This window comes from Rutilus rutilus, assembly GCF_951802725.1.
Source record: "Rutilus rutilus genome assembly, chromosome: 1".
NCBI classification, from domain to species: Eukaryota; Metazoa; Chordata; class Actinopteri; order Cypriniformes; family Leuciscidae; genus Rutilus; species Rutilus rutilus.
This window is the reverse complement of record NC_140209.1, coordinates 11,629,631-11,642,324: the sequence shown is the minus strand read 5'-3', so window position 1 is coordinate 11,642,324 and position 12,694 is coordinate 11,629,631. Positions and strand designations below refer to the sequence as shown.

Here is a 12,694-nt window from a genome sequence, read left to right as displayed (position 1 = left end):
TGTCTAAAAGTGGACTGGAACGCAGCATAGGTGGTTGCAGCATGGGGACTACAAACCAAGATGGCCACCTGGTCCCGGACTACAGTTACCAGGGACACAGCTGTTGTGAGTGAAGAAGAAAAGCTGTTAATGAGCTGAGGACAGAGAGACTGGCTGTTTTTTGTTAGAGAGCATAAAGAGAAGCTGGAAAGTGTTTTGGTTAAAAAGAGTTTTGATTTGATTATGTCACGGGTGACAGAATGCTTGGAAAAGCGGAACCTTTTTCTATGTTCCCCGAGGGGATTATTTTGGTGTGACACCTTACTCCGGTTCCGGGTGTAGCTGAGGCATTGCCCGACCTGATTACCGCTGATGCACGGCAGGTGTGAGAGAGAGGGGAGCGGCGTTTGTATAGGCTTTTCGCTTCACAAGAGGAGGATAAAGGAGCCGTTCAGGACAGAAGGAAGTTGTCGTTTTGGGTTCAGTCGGTCAAGACGGTTGCTTGTGGTGTAGTTGCTGGTCGGTGTTCCTTGGACTAGTTGTTCGGCTGGGTCTCTGTCGTCGCGTCTGGGGGTAGAAGATCTCCTGTTTGGGCGCTTACATTGAACGCGGTAACCCTGGAAATTTGTGTAAGTGAAGAACTGCCATTGGAGTCTGTTGTTTAGAGCTGTGTGTGGAATACTACTGGATTGAACTGCTGCTTGGATCTGTGCTGGAAGAGGAAGAGAGAAAGATAAGTGAATTAATTATATCATTGAATCAAATGTAAAGCTTGAAGAAAAGATCGTGAATGTGAAATGTACTATTGAGGAGGACGTCTGTTTCAGATACACTGGAGAAGAACTGAGAGTTGAATATTCCAAATGAAATGCATGGATGAAGCGAGGCTTCTGATCAGCCCTACTGTGTGAGTGATTTGCAGTTGTTTGCCTTACCTGATGCACGCCAAATTAATGCTGTGGATTTGTAGTGAACACGAGTGCTGTGTGCTATGCTGAGAAAAGTCTCCCAATGCCTGCTTTCATTCTTGTGAAATGATCTACTTGTCTCCATCCAAATTCCAGAATGAAACAACTGAACTGGTGAAGTAATGCTTTGTAGTATCTTCTCTTCCATTGAGTACTGTTGTGGAGTATTCCTCATTGAAGGCTTTTGTTAATCCTCTCTTTTTCTCTGAAATTACAAGTCTCGGGAAAAACCGTATGGCTGTGGAAAAGTCCGAACTATTATACTTACTGACCGAGCTCTGAAGAGGTACAGCCTCGCTGGCATGGGCGAGGCTAGCCCCTTTTTAGGGGTGCTTCAGCACCCCTAAAAAGGAGCTCAGCACCCCTAAAACTTGGAGTAAGAAATGTTGTTATTCTAAAAAGATATATATATATATTTTTGTCTTTGACAAGGTTAAATAATGTTCTTCATCTTCAGTCGGCAGAAGCGCCAAGCAGAGCGCAGGTCAGAAACAGAGGCGTGTGTGTGTGTGTGTGTGTGTTTGTTCATCTGAGCCTCATTGGTCTTTCACCTCTCGTCAGTGTCAGAATATTTGAGATGACCAATCAAATCAAAGTAGGTGGGCTTTATGTTCACAGAAGCTGCTGAGCGCGAATTTTACATGGAATTTTAGCAGCACGACTGACGCTTCAGTTTACGGTCAAGTGCGAGTTAAGATGTAAGTAGCTAAACTAAACATTTTATATTTGACAGTTTTTTAGGTCATAAATGTTAAACGAATGACAAAAATAATTAGAAAACTAATAAACTTTTGTCTAATTTCGCCATTTTGAGCTGAAAATAGGCCTATATAACGTGTAATTATGTCATTGTGAGGGGACAAGAAACATTAACAAAGCCGTTTTCATAGGCACAAGATTAATAATGCATGTGTACATGTTGAGAATTAATATAATACAATTTGTAGCCTTCAGTAAATTAAAAAAATTCAGCTTTAGGAGAGGAAGAGACAGGGCAAGATCAGGAGACTGAGAGAAAAAGACAGTGATGGAGATGAGGAGAGAGCAGGTTTTAAATCTATTTCTTATCCTTTTTTTGGCCTTCAAACGTCTTGAAATGCACATATCAGAGAAATAAAAATGTTTAACCCTATAACAACCTCAAATTTATGACCTCTTTGATTATAAAGCCCTGTCTACGGCCATGTATTAGGCCTAGATCAATAATGAATGTGTACATATTGTGAATGAATTTAATAAACTTAGTTAGCTTTCCTGGTAGCTTTGTCTGAGAAAATGATTCATAAATCAACCTATCAGTTGACCCAATGTTTACTTTCTTCACTGACAGACAAAAATGAAAAGCCTAAATCAGTCAAAGCTCAGCTTTAGGAGGGGAAAAGACAGAGCAAGATAAAAACAAAGAAAAGAAGAGTGTGATGCTGATGAAGTGTGGAAAATAAACAGCTGCCCGCACATGGTTTTAAAGCTTTTGTCATCCAATTTTTTTGGCCTTCAAAACATCTTAAAATGCACACATGTAGATCAGAGAAATCAAAATTTTCTCGGGGGAGCATGCCCCCGAACCCCCCTAAATACCTCGCATTTGGTACCTCAGTGATTATAAAATATAGTAAATAATGCGCATTAGACCATAAACTAACTTTTTTTTTTTTTTTTAAATCATACCCTCATTGGGGGCTGAGCTCCCCTAAAATGAAAATCCTAGAATCGCCCCTGCTCGCTGGTAAAGCCGCCCATTGAGCCTCTCGCGAATGTTTGGTGAAAGTGTTTGATGCTGGGAGAAGAATCCTGAAGACTGCAGCAACGCTGTGAAGTGAGTTTTAAAGTCACAATTTCCCTCCATGTCATGATAAGAGAATCTGTTGTCGAGAGAAGAATACACTACCTGTTACTTACCGTCTGAGTCCTGCAGATGTGCAGCAACGCTGTGAAGTGAGTTTTTAAAGTCACAATTCTCCTTTCATGTCTTGGTAAGAGAATCTGCTGTTGAGAGAAGAAAACATTACCTGTTACTTACCGTCTGAGTCCTGTAGATGTGCAGCAACGCTGTGAAGTGAGTTTTAAAGTCACAATTCCCCTTTTATGTCCTGATAAAGAGAATCTGCTGTCGAGAGAAGAATACACTACCTGTTACTTACCGTCTGAGTCCTGCAGATGTGCAGCAACGCTGTGAAGTGAGTTTTTAAAGTCACAATTCTCCTTTCATGTCTTGGTAAGAGAATCTGCTGTTGAGAGAAGAAAACATTACCTGTTACTTACCGTCTGAGCCCTGCAGATGTGCAGCAACGCTGTGAAGTGAGTTTTAAAGTCACAATTTCCCTTCATGTCATGATAAGAGAATCTGTTGTCGAGAGAAGAAATATTACCTGTTACTTACCGTCTGAGTCCTGCAGATGTGCAGCAACGCTGTAAAGTGAGTTTTAAAGTCACAATTCTCCTTTTATGTCCTGATAAGAGAATCTGCTGTTGAGAGAAGAAATATTACCTGTTACTTACCGTCTGAGTCCTGCAGATGTGCAGCAACGCTGTGAAGTAAGCTTTTAGAATCACTGTCCCACCATTGTGCCCGACGACGTATTTGATACTGAGAAGCATACATTACCTGTTACTTACTGTCTGAGTCCTGCAGATGTGCAGCCACGCTGTGAAGTAAGCTTTTAGAGTTACTATTGCACCATTGTGCCCCGCGACGTATCTGATACTGAGAAGCATACATTACCTGTTACTTACTGTCTGAGTCCTGCAGATGTGCAGCCACGCTGTGAAGTAAGCTTTTAGAGTTACTATTGCACTATTGTGCCCTGGGAAATATACTGAAATATACAATATTATACTGGGAAAATGCACAAGAAAAATGGGCTCTTTGTAAAAAATGTTTTATGACTTCTATTTATAATATTTTTATTTTATTTTGGTCCATAGGGTTAGAAAAAAAACAAAAACAGAATAAAAGCTCAAAACAAACTGTAGGCCTATATATAATCTATATGATCAAAACAACTCGCAGTGACCCAAAAGGAGTAGGCAGAAGCTTTGCTTATTACACATACTGTACATTTCAGCCTCAATTCAGTGTTTTTTTCCACCCATTAATCATATTAAACAACAGAATACGGCCATTCAACGGCTTCTTAACAAATAATTATTTTAACAAAAATGTAAAGAATAACCTTCCTTTAAGTAACATCAATTTATATATTCCATTATTACAATTTTCTGTGAACCTTAGATGATTCATATACACTTGTATGCCAGATAAGTTTTCATACATAACATTTTGTGCAGTTTTCTGCCTAATTGTTGTCGTTTGTCCTCTTTGTGTTCTGGCTTTGAGTTCTAGCGCTTCCAGAACTATTTTAATAACCTTTGGTCTAGTTTTAATTTAGTAATGTGGAACTAGTGTGACTACGTATTTTCAGGAGTATTTTCAGCGCGATGAACTCACTGTTGAGGTTTGGAAGAGTTTATTAATTTATTAGAGAAACACGTGTGGTTAAAGAATAAAGAAAGAAGAGGAACTGACATCTTAACCCACACAGAACTGGTCATCTCTGAACCCAGTTTGGACTGAACCTGGTAAAACAAAAATGACTTATTTAATGGATAAATACAAGTATTTGTCTGGTACCTTTTATTGGATGCTGAATAAGACAAAACAAGAGAAGATTAACTTCCATATATTGCAGATCCTTTATGTATTCCTTAACATGATTTTAAGGAATGACAACATGTCTTACTCTTGCAATGACAACCAATATTAATAAGGTTATTAATGCCATAATGTACAAATAACTGTTTTTATGTACTTATGGGACTGAATAATAAGTACATTTTAAAATGTTTTGTCTTATTCAGCATCCAATAAAAGGTACCAGACAAATACTTGCATTTATCCATTAAATAAGTTATTTTTGTTTTAGCAGGTTCAGTCCAAACTGGGTTCAGAGATGACCAGTTCTGTGTGGGTTAAGATCTCAGTTCCTCTTCTTTCTTTAAATGTTTCTCTAAAAACATGTGTGGTTAAACTAACAGAGTTCTCACACTCAGCAGAAACATGTTTCCAAACCTCAACAGTGAGTTCACCGCTCTGAAAATACTCCTGAAAATATGTAGTCACACTAGTTCCACATTGCTAAATTAAAACTAGACCAAAGGTTATTAAAATAGTTGTGGAAGCGCTAGAACTCAAAGCCAGAACACAAAGAGGACAAAAGACAACAATTCATTACAATTTGTTAGTTAACATGTAAAAGACATTGAAAGTATTAACAATGAATGAACCCATTAGGATTGAGTTATATTAGAGTGATATTCCTCTGCTCATGTGGGTTTTGTATAATTATTTGACTGATTTGTTCTTGTTCACAGAGGCATAAAGTTGACTGCAGTTCTCCTGAGCTCCAGCTTTTGCTCCTCTGATGGAAGCATAAGTCACTTTATCATCACAGCGAACCTGAATGAACATCACAGTTGTTTCAACCCACGATTATTACAGCATGTTGTTTGAGCTCAATTCATGAAGAACTGCATATAATCACACAAATCAAGAAGATCTGCATATAAGAGGAAAATATACAAACTATCATGTTGAGAGAAGCTGGACAACATCGAGGAAGTGTTCACTCACCTTGTTCTTTTTGTCTCGTTTTTTACTGTTCACAGCGACTTCAGTATAAGTCACATCATCTGTCTGCTCCTAAACATCAATGGAAATATGGAAAAATCAAGCTATTAAATGCCATTCATCAATGATATTTTCCTCAGGTTCTGCAAATGTTCAGGTAATATATGTGTAAAACGTGTGTCCTGGCAATTTCACATAAATGTTTTGTGAAAATCTATTATACAGACATGATGTTATGATGACAGATCCTATTGTAACATGACAGGATGATTGACTTGACTTGACCCACACAACAGGAACAACACATGATGAAATCCACAACTAGAACAATGGGCAATTAGTCACAGGTAGCACAACACACTCAGGGTACGTTTACACGAAAACGATATGCTTAAAAATGTTTCCTTTAAGTTTTCTGCGTACAGACGACACCGTTGTCAAAACGATCCCCATTCACACAGATCCACGAAGAACAACTAAAAACACTGTATTCTGCTGCCAGGACACTAGATGGATTCACTTAGTTTTCACCAAAGCTCGCTCTATTTTGCTGTAGATCATTAAATCGTAACACTGCCTCAGAAGTGTGTCTGAAATCAGTTTCGTGAGGAACCTTCGTGTGCCAACGCTGCCTACAAAGTCATTGTCTACGTTTTCGATGCAGCCTTTGTGTTTTCTTTCCCTCATGTTTTGCCAGTTCATAGTAATTGAGGGGCTGTTTACATGACACCATTTTCAACCAAAAAACGTAAAACTTTTTATGCGTTTTGGCCGTTCATTTACACGACAATGGCGTTTTAGGTGCCTGTAAACGCAAAGTTTTGAAAATGGTATTGAAAATAAATCTCTGAAGACAATGAGGTCATGCACATGCGTATTACAGTTTCAGTGTTTCTATAGTGTTTCATTTAATGACTTCAATAGTAATTTCTCACTAGAAATGGCATCACAAGTGGAAAACGTTAACAGCCGCAACTTTCCAGCGTCATCTTTATTTTTCTAGCTCAACTGTCAAAGGCAGTGAAGGATAGATCTGTGTTGCCTTCAAAACTCGATCAGATGAAGGAATCTCAGGAGACAGAAGTGAAACTAACATTGCATTCGGGAATATTGCATACTCAGACACACAACAGGTGAGCACACACTCAGACTGACGAGGACTCATCAGCGGCTGCTTTTACACCTGGCATTAACATGCGATCACCGTGATCTGATCAAGCAGATCGGATCATAAGCCAATCAGGACACGGTGCGTTTACACCTGTCCACATCAAGTGGCTTCTGTATCTGGATAACAGATCGGATCTCGCATTCCTGTGAAAAAAAAAGAAAAGAAAGTATGGCTCCGGTGCAAAGTCGGCCTGAAGTGGGTTTTCTTTTAAAAACTGTTTTCAGTCGGGGGACATTCTACAAATCTTACAACATGAGAAGGATGAAGAAGCTTCAAGTTCTAATAATGTGGATAGATGCCGTAATGGAGACGGTACAGAGAAACGTATGGGTCCGAGAACGTTGCCAGCTGTGGTGGGAAAAATGCGCGTTCTTCGCGGAAAATGAATGGTTCTGCAACTTTCGGGTGCGAAGGCAAACATTTCAGTATATTGGCGATGTACTTCGCACTCGACTGTATCACAAAACCACACAGCTCTCAGTTCCAGAGAGAGGAGGGGGAATAATGACAGCGGGGGGGTTTAGTGTGACGTCCACCTGTGAATGCAGACATGATGGCTGGATTGTGTTCACATTTCACTGAGATCCGATCGCAATGCATCCTCAACTACCTCCGAACCTGGACACACTGATTATTACACTGTTATCCGATCAGAAGCGCGTTTACACTTGTCTTTTCAATGTGTATGTGGACAACATCCGGATACAGGTCACATGTTAATGCCAAGTGTAAACGCAGCCAACGACTAAACAAGAGGGCGTGGTCACTGGAAACGAGACAAGAGGAACACATGGCCAACACAAATAAAGACAGAGCCATGTCCTCAAACACAAACAAACAGAGACAGATTAAACTAAGACAAGACTGACAGAACTGTCTGCTGAGAACCCTGACATTTTATAATCTGAGTAATGAGAGTGTCATGTTTCAGGGTCAGTCCTTATGAACATTACGTCGCTGCCCGATGAAACTCACGTATGTCCAAAACGGTTACTTTTCAGGAAGTGAAAAAAACACCGTAATTTCAAAAGCAGTTGAATGTAGTATTGTCATACTTGGTACGGCATCTTTAAATGTAACCATATTCTTGCCAGTGTAACGATATAATCCACATTTGACCAAAATCAAGTTTAAATGGACATACGTGCATATTTTACAGTAACGGTGGTCGATACGCGTTCTTCCGATCATTAATTAGAATGGCCAAGTCGCGTTTCATATTGACAGATGAATAGGCTACGCTCAGTTTATTAAATAGCCTACGTCTCAGTTTATTAAATGTCTCTTGCAAACTATGAAGGGACAATGAATCAATACACTCATTGCTGACCCCAAGGCCGGTGCGTCCATATAGGCGAACTAGGCAATTGTCTAGAGCGGCACTTTTGTGAGGGCAGCAAAATGTGTGCCAACCGGGAATGAACAATTCACAAAATAGGCTAGGCTATATGATCATATAATCATACATAATCAGAGAGCCTTTTTCTTTTCGTTTTGAATTATTTCGTTTAAAGACTTTTCAAGCTTTGTGTATTTGATGTCTTTCTCATGTCTGTGTGAGGCATACACTGAGTTTCGTTAAGTTAGGATGAGATGCGCTCCAGTTAACGTGCAATGCAAGTGACCGCGCGGGCGCCTCCATGATTATATTGTCAGCTATATATTTGCTTCTTATTTATTAAATCCACTCCAGGCAATTGGTTGATGAAAAATTGATTAAAATTAAGATACAATTTATACAAAACGAAATTCACTTTAAAGAAAGGTTTTCTACAAAACCAAACCTAATGAAGTGGTCAAATTCATGTCTGACCCGTCTCAAATTGTGCATCCTATTAGGCTACTGTTCACATTTCATACTTTCAACAGTATAGTAGACCTACAGACTCGATTTGAAGCCTTTCAACTTGTGTGTGCAAAATGCAGAATTAAATGAATGTGCAGCAATTTGTACAAAGTTCACGGATAATTGTGCGTGCATTTATTAATCATTATGATACTAAAATCATAACAAAGTAGGCTATGCTATGTACAAAAAAATACAGCCATTTCTGTTTTTTTCTTTTAAACAAAAAAACAAGCTGCACCCTTTTTTTTACATTTCATCTTTCATTCTGAAATAGAATAATGAATGAACGAAAAAGTACACGGACCCAACATGTAGGCTATTAGCCTTTTTACCCGTTATCAGTCTAAATTAATCTCGTTTTTAATTTAACTTAATTTCGTTTTTCTTTATTTAAATTTCGTTTTTCTTTATTTAAATTTCGGGTTTTTCTTTATTTAATTTTCGTTTTTTCTTTATTTAAATGTCATTTTTCTTTATTTAAATTTCATTTTTTCTTTATTTAAATTTAGTTTTTTCTTTTTTTTAAATTCGTTATTCTTTATTTAAATCTACCCTTTACTGTGTCAGTAATTTATTAGTCAGAAAAATATTAGACTACCTTAAAAGTATTGCTTAAGTTAACAGACCCGTGCGTGAACATCTCCACAATAAACAGTGACAATTACTTCGTCTAGACCATTTACCGGTAAATAACAGTTGTAAATATATTGCGAATATATAATAAACTTGAACAGTTGTCAAAAACAAACGTTTGCTGATACTTTACCTAACAGAGTTATTCGGCTATCCAATGTTGAGCTTACAGAGACGCTTAGATCGGCGAGATGCCTCCACAGGGCGGGAGATACGCGGCGTGATTGACAGCTTTGACACCAAATGGATATACGTGAAAATCAGATGACATGATTTCACAACTTTTCATTGGTCATTAAGACATGTGAAGCATACTGTATACGGAAACTAACCTGGGCCCGGTTTCCCGATAACGCTCACTCTTAGCCTGCTAAGAAGACTCGAAAGATATATCTTACCAAATTTGTTTATTTTCCTAAGTGTGTTCCCCGAACTATACCTTAGGAAGCCGCTTAAGATATACCTTCTTACGTGGGACGTTACCCGGCGCTGTCCGTGCCAATGGTGCTGAATTGTTTGAAATCGATTGCTCGAGAATCAATTATTCTCTCGTGCAGGGGCTGTTTATGTGAGAAAGCGGTCATCTTTATAAAAGAAGCACTTCAGAAATAGTTGAAATTTCAATTTATTATGATTATTGGATATTATAAAAAATAATTCAAACTATAATAGCCTATAATAGCCTAGCCTACATATTTTAAAATTGTAACATATAGCCTATTGCTGCCACAATAACCTTTTCAAAAAGTTACGTGCCGCCTTTTCTTTCCCATTTTTGTTCGCTGAGGTGGAGCTGCGATGAAATATTGTTCTTGTAAATACTTTCCAGCATTTCAGTAATAAAAGTTTACATCTTGCGTACGGTGCTCGGCAGTGATCAAAAAGGATTTAAACCGTGAATTTTGAATCTCTTGAGCCCCTTTCACACAGAGATTCCGGAAAATACACGGATAAAGTGACCCGGGATTTGACCCGGGTTCATTTGATTTTGGTTCATTCACACTGCCAGTGATTTGCCGGAATCAGAGAGCGCGTTCACACACAACCCGTGTATGTCCCGGAAAGACACGTGACATCGATGTGACTTGTAATGTCTCAGCAGCGTCTTCAGTTTGCTTATGAGCTGCGATTTCTCTCTCGAGAAACCACGCTTTTATTTTGCATTTATTTCTCTGATTCGATCATAAAATTGCGCATTTCGTACCGTTTCACAGCTGGCGAACGATCCCGGCTTCAGCGTCATCACTACGACACGGCATTATTACGGCTTTTGTTCACACAGCGCGCGTCCCGGGACTGAACACGGCAATGTTACTAGGTCCCCAACCCGGCATCGATCCCGGCTTTAAACCCGGGTCGTGTTTGCGTTCACACAGAAGGCGTTCCGGCAATTTGCCGGCAATTTCCCGGGTTCAATGCGCTGTGTGAAAGGGGCTTTATAAACTCGGAGATGTGGATTCAGACGGCAATTAAATTACCACACGACCTGTTTGTCAAAAAACAGAAGGTACTAATTTGGCCAGGGATTTTTACGCGGATTGGGTGAGAAAAACACTGATATTATGGATTCGGACGGCACTAAAATCACCGACTTACTCCTGTAGGCCTAAATGTTTAAAATACCGGACGAGCCCATGAGAAACAATATTAGCGTCCGAATAGGACTTAACTGACATTAGCCTATGCTTTCACTGGCCTTTAAAAGAGCGTTTTAATTCAATTAATAATATTGTATAATAATATAATAAAAAATCTAACAACAATCAGTGTAATGACAATTTTATTCTTTGCATGAAAACACTTGAATTAGCCTAATTTAATACTGTCTGGGTGTATTAAAACTTCAGAATTATATTCATTTAGACCTGCAACAACGCTAAGAGAGAGCTACGAATGGTCCAGACCAACCTTACGAAAGTGTTACTTACAAAAGATATACTTAGCGTACGAACGTTTCGGGAACCGTCCCATAAGGTTAAGAGAGAGGTTAAGGAATAGGTTAAGAACTACTTAGAGATAAGAACGCTTTGGGAAACCGGGCCCTGGACATTCTATCCGTCGAAAAATCTCAAAATCGGCAAAATGGACATACACGGTTTTCATCGGACAGCGACGATTAATAACTCATGGATCAACCTGCAATACTTACCACAGAGTCACCAGTCCCTCTTCTGTTGCCTGAAACATAATGTCACGGGAAAGTTTATGATCAAACACACACACAGTCTCTAATGCAGATGACAATCAGAGTCTAGAAGAATCTAGTGCTGTAGAATAGAAACATTATTTCTGTTAACTCATTGATTTCTCTTCACTTTTAGAGAAAGAAATTCTCTAAATTACATGTTTGTTTTATCAGATGTTTTTCTTCTGTTGTTACAAAATATGAAAAACTCACCTGCTCTTTTTTTACGAATCACCCAGAGAATAAGAGCCAGAAGGAGAAGAGCGAATGAAGCGGCAACAACAACCACAACCACTGTCACTGTCACTGAGAGAGAGTATATAGAGAGACACCATTAGCAGGACTATATTTCTGTGTTTAACCAAATACATAAAAATGGCACATTCAATAGCATAGTTATCCTTATTTATCATGTAAATTGATGCTTGTGATGATGATTTTATAGAAATTGATATGTATTAAAAGCCATCTGTACACTAACAGACTGTACCTCATATGTTCACTAAATGAATGTGACATGATTGTTTAGGATTGTCTGGATGAGAATGATGTGTGTGACATTTAATGACAGTTACTTTTTACATTACGGTATTAGTTTTCATGTTTATGATTGTTGGTGATGTACAAGAGAGTGGAATTAGAAAGTGATGTAGATTACAAATTAAACATGTTTTGAGTCAAAATCTGTGATCAGCTGCTCGAACAACGAGTCGGTCAAATGAGGATTATGTTCATACACACCTGGATTTGGAGGGTTTGGTGTGTTGTCTGGATTCATAGTAATAGTAATAGTTATCTGTATATTATATTCATAGGACAATCTATCTGTAAATTTTTGTTTATAATAGTATTCAACTCTATATTTATTCAGTACATATCCATGTTCTGCACTTATGGAACCACTGTATATCCTGCACTTGCTGCTATTGCACTTCTGGTTAGACCTAAACTGCATTTCGTTGCCTTGTACCTGTACTTGTGTAATGACAATAAAGTTGAATCTAATCTAATCTAATCTAAATTCAGTGCTGTTGATGTAGTTGATATTACAACTGTTAAAAACAAAATGGAAAGAGAAATATATAATATTTTAATGCATGAACACAATATCAAGGCATTTATTTTACAAACTGCTGTAGTCCAGAGCTACAGTATCAGTGCTGAAAGCTGCTCACACTAACATGGGATGAGTTATGTTCATAATATCAGAGATCGTTGTTTCCCGCCTCCTCAGACTCGACGCTTACGGGCGGGTTGCTAGTTTGAGAAAACGCAACAGAAC

General features: G+C 38.6%; 1 long non-coding RNA gene across 1 annotated transcript; it reads left to right on the top strand.

Moving 5' to 3' along the window:
- The first annotated feature begins 302 nt into the window (after nt 1–302).
- On the top strand, nt 303–12,430 carry LOC311287765. The gene is made up of 3 exons (XR_014626791.1): nt 303–886; nt 5,319–5,731; nt 11,652–12,430. It is a non-coding gene; the product is annotated as an uncharacterized lncRNA (long non-coding RNA).
- The last annotated feature ends 264 nt before the right edge of the window (nt 12,431–12,694 follow it).